The sequence below is a fragment of the Eriocheir sinensis genome, chromosome 45 (genome assembly GCF_024679095.1).
Source record: "Eriocheir sinensis breed Jianghai 21 chromosome 45, ASM2467909v1, whole genome shotgun sequence".
Taxonomy (NCBI): Eukaryota; Metazoa; Arthropoda; class Malacostraca; order Decapoda; family Varunidae; genus Eriocheir; species Eriocheir sinensis.
Window position 1 is genome coordinate 14,133,773 of NC_066553.1, and position 4,850 is coordinate 14,138,622.

General features: G+C 34.3%; 1 long non-coding RNA gene across 1 annotated transcript; it reads left to right on the forward strand.

Annotated features, from left to right (window-relative positions):
• The first annotated feature begins 439 nt into the window (after positions 1–439).
• On the forward strand, positions 440–2,104 carry LOC126980822 (uncharacterized). Its single transcript, XR_007733610.1, has 3 exons — positions 440–577; positions 1,027–1,086; positions 1,407–2,104. It is a non-coding gene; the product is annotated as an uncharacterized LOC126980822 (long non-coding RNA).
• The last annotated feature ends 2,746 nt before the right edge of the window (positions 2,105–4,850 follow it).

Sequence of the window (4,850 nt, forward strand, 5' to 3'; positions counted from 1 at the left end):
GTTGGGCCATGATTTTTAATATTCCTTTTTCAGGACAATCTCCTTTCCCTTAATGTATAACTATAGACAGAGTAGGATAAGGCAAGGGTAGTAGATATTATGGTACGGCCCATATATATATATATATATATATATATATATATATATATATATATATATATATATATATATATATATATATATATATATATATATATATATATATATATATATATATATATATATATATATATATATATATATATATATATATATATATATATATATATATATATATATATGTATGTATGCATATATATACATTATATATGTGTGTGTATATACATACATATGATAAGATCAGCAATAAGAATGTGGTGTATTTCTACCAGTTACATAGTAATTACTGTCTTTGCTAATATTATAACTAAAATTACAGAGAGGAATGGGATCATGAGTGGTCAGCAACTGACACTCCACACACCACCTGTCCCTGAAGCACCACCTGCCCCAGTAACACCACCTGAAAATGTGAATGCTGGGCACACATCCTCACCTGTGCCAGGCATCCAAGACACCTCTGAGAACCTTAGTGGAGGTAATGTTTTTTTTTTCTTTTCATTAATTTTACAAATGAAATTTGCTAACAAAGGGAAGGATATTTAAAGGATGGGTGTTTTTTCTCACATAAATTGCAGCATAACTCATCTCTGCTAGGGAATGTTCTTCTAAGTAAAGTATCCCTTCTGCCGATCATACTAAAATATTATATACATGAAATATGATACTAACTTTAAACAAGTAAGTTTTCTCTCAAGGTCAGCAATAAGCTGAAGAAGGAATTGGTAATCATTGCATTAATGATGTTTGCACTTACTTTTATGGAGGGATAAAGATGATGTTAGTAAATGTATTGCAGCACTACCTTTTTATTTTGTTGCTTTTTTAATTATTGGTTCTGCAACTATTATGATTTTATGTTAAGCTTTTGTTATGATTGTGGGTCTTCATGGCATGCACCATTAATGATAGACATGAATTTTTCAGGAAATCAAACATTGGCTGGCGAGCAACAGGTGCATGTGGTTCCAAAGTTCTGCAGGAAACGTAAGTGTAAACTTGGAGGACATGTCTTGTTTGTAATTTCTTAAAATCCACATATATATTATCTATGGAAAGCAATACATAAGAACTAGATTCAATAATGTTACAATCTGCCTTTCAAATTAAAGTAACACCTTATAAACTTCCAAGATATTTTCTGTTCCCGAGATGTTATAACTATGTTCACTATAATCATGGCAATAGCAAAATCCTAGTTTTTAGTAATTGTAATGTCTCACATTGGCAGAAGTAATCAATTTTAGATCAATTTCTCAGGTCTTATATTTCTGACGTTGGTATTAATGAAATAATTTTATCAACAGGTAACCAAGTGAAACTCCTGCAGAACCAACTGTACCGTTTAAGGAAGAAAAACTTAACACTATCACGTAACCTGGTGAAAACACCAGCCCAATTGATTTCTAAGATGGAAAAGTATTTAGGTGGGACACTTCTAGACTTAGTAAAAGGGCAGATTATGAATGCTGTAAAAAGTAAGACAGGAGTAAGGTATGGGGTGCAGGAGAGGAGATTTGCTCTAGCCACATTTCATCATAGTCCTAAAGCTTACAGATTTCTTCGTTCAATTTTCCGTCTTCCTTCTGTTTCTACTTTGCATTCATGGTTGCGAAAGATACCTTTACATACTGGCTGGAGCAAGTCTACTCTGACAGTCCTTAAGAATAAGGCAGAGGCCTTGCCAAAAGAAGAGATTCTTTGTGGCATTGTGTTTGACGCAATGAGCTTAAAGGAATCTCTTCATTTTGACAAGGCCACTGACACTGTAATCGGCAGAGAGGATTTTGGTGAACACGGCAAGAGTCTCAAATTGGCGAATCATGCACTTGTTTTCATGGTAAAGGGTCTTATTAAAAACTGGAAAATGGTCTTGGGTTACTTTTTTTACTCGGGAGGGATTACCACTAGTAGGTTGCAAGAGCTGTTTGAAGCGTCTATCAGTAAAGTTCAAGAAACAGGGATGAAAGTAATGTTTACTGTTTGTGACCAAGAAGGTGCTCACCGTTCCCTGTTTCAGACTCTTGGCATGTCTCCCGAAAAACCCTCTTTTGAGCTGAGTGGTGAGAGGATACATTTCTTCTATGATGCGCCTCATCTGTTGAAAAGCCTCAGGAACACTCTTTTAAAGTATAATATCAAGATAGGGGGTAATGTAATTTCATGGGATCATATTAAAAATTTCTTTACAAAAGATCATGAATAAAAAATCAGGCTTGCTCCAAAATTAAGTAAACGTCACATGTGTGAAGAAGGCTTTTCAAAGATGAGGGTCAATCTTGCTGCCCAGGTGATGAGTGGGACTGTGGCAGCCGGCATATACATGCATTCCGTCGCAGGTTTGCTGCCACAGGAAGCCGAGCATACAGCTGAATTTGTACAGAAGGTGGATAAATTATTTGATTGTTTCAACAGTATTCGGCCTTGTCATTACAAGAAACTTTTAAGAGGGGTTAGTTCTAAATCATGTCATATGGGATTCATCAGGGAAATTACAGATTACATAAAGTCATTTGAAATTTGCACACCACCTCGTGTACAGATTTACTGTATAGACGGCTGGCTCATCAACTTGGCAGCACTTCAAGCCTTGTGGTCAGACCTTCAAGAGTATGAAGTGAAGTTCCTCCTCACCCGTAGACTAAACCAGGACTGTCTAGAGAATTTGTTTGGCAAACTGAGGCTTAGAGGTGGAAGCAAAGACCATCCAACTGTTTATTGTTTCAGTAAAGCTTTGAGATCAGTTGTTAATAACGATCTTCTCCAGGTTCCAGTTTCAGGTAATTGTGAACGAGATGAGTCATTGCTTTTAGATGTAACCTCAGACTGTGAAACTGATTGCCCTGCTCCCCCATTAGAATTAGAATCTGACTCAGAGGACATCTTTGAGGATAACTTGCCTGTGGCAGAGGTAAATGGACTGATGTATGTAGTTGGTTGGACTTGCAAGAAGTTCTTAAAGTTTCATGACTGTAGTATTTGCAGGGAGCATTTGCTTGATACCAAACAGGATTCAGATAACATTAACAAACTTTTTTGTCATTTGAAAGCAGAGAATAACTCTGAGTCCCCATTTGGGGGACTTACTATACCGTCAGCCACCTGTTTGCAGCATTTCAAAGAAGTAGAGTACATTGTAAGAAATTCAATTGAAAGAGCCATGTTGAGCACAAATGTATCAAAGAACTTGCTGTCACGATTAAGTAAGCATACATTTATAACGCCTCTGCAGTTGTGCTCCACTCAGCTAGTCAGCACCATTTACCTCATATATATATAAGGCTTAAGATTTTCTCTAATTTAAAATTGAAGAACAAAGAAAAAGTACGTAAATCTAGCAAAAAGAATAGGAAAGTAATAAAGGTTATGCATTAAATATTGTTAAGGCTGAAAGTTTCAATTTCAATCATTTAAATTTCTTTTCATTATGATTTCTTTTTTCTTCCATTACCTTTTCATGTTACCTATAACTCCTAGTTTAAGACATATGTAAATATTAATATACTGTCATTAATAACAATCCCATGATTTACAAATTTCTGTGTTCTGCGAAACACTGCAAAATATATTAATATCCATCTTTTACCATATAATCATAATCTGCATTTAATTTGTTACTCAAATTATGTAAGAACAGTTTTTACTAACTTTGTGAAATGTCTTAGTTCATATTTCTAGTAATAGTAAGAAACATTCATAATCTGCCCTTATACATTGTTGTTATGTAGCAGTGGTTCCCAAACTTACTGTGCTCGTTGCCCATTTTTCATACAATATACTTGTCCATGGCCCACCACCCACCTCCAAGGATAACCAATGGCCATAATGATTGTCCACAGGCCTCAACCTTTTACACTCAAGCAGATCATGTCATTTTACTAAATATGTTCTAGAAATTAACAAAGATGCTGTAATTTGCCTTTGGTGAGTACATATCCTCAGATTATGGTCCCTTACATAGCACCAATTTTGAGAACCACTGTTATTTTGCTGTCCCATACCTGCATAGCTGTACATGTACTGCTAAATGTCTTAAAATCTGGCTGTCCAGCTTACCAGTATTCAACATAGACCTATAACATTCGCATATATATGAAACTTCATGTAATTATTTTGTCTAATTTTCTTTCAAGTTAGTGTTTTTTTTTTTTTTTTTTTTTTTTTTACTATATATAGGCATGTATGTGTTGACCACGCTTGCTTTTTACTCTCATAGGTTACATAGTATTAATTCTTTCATTTCCATTCTTTCTTTTATTTTGTGCAACTTACCAGTATTCAACATTAACCTATAACATTTGTATCATATGAAACTTAGGAAATAAGACCATGTATTTCTTTTTTATACTTTTCTTTCGTTATTATTTTTTTAACAGTATATAGGCATTTATGTCATGACCATGTTTGCTTGTTTACTCATAGAATGGATAGTATTACTTCTTTGATTTTTTCTATTATATTTTATTTAAGTACTGAATGATATGTCTTGCCATTTATTTGTTTTCACATTGTAATCATTGTTTAAGAAGATATTAATAAAATTATATACATGACACTTACTTTAATTAACATAAGATTTATAAATGTGGGTGCGTTGAAGTGTCAGGAGGGCTAATAAACAAGGCATAAAAAATACTGAAGTCTACCATAAATCATAAAACGTTTTCTATAAACATATCCACGTCCGCCAGAGGGAAGCACTGGCGCAACCTCCAAGTGTCTCCCGCTGTTCATCCATCCTCTACTCTTAT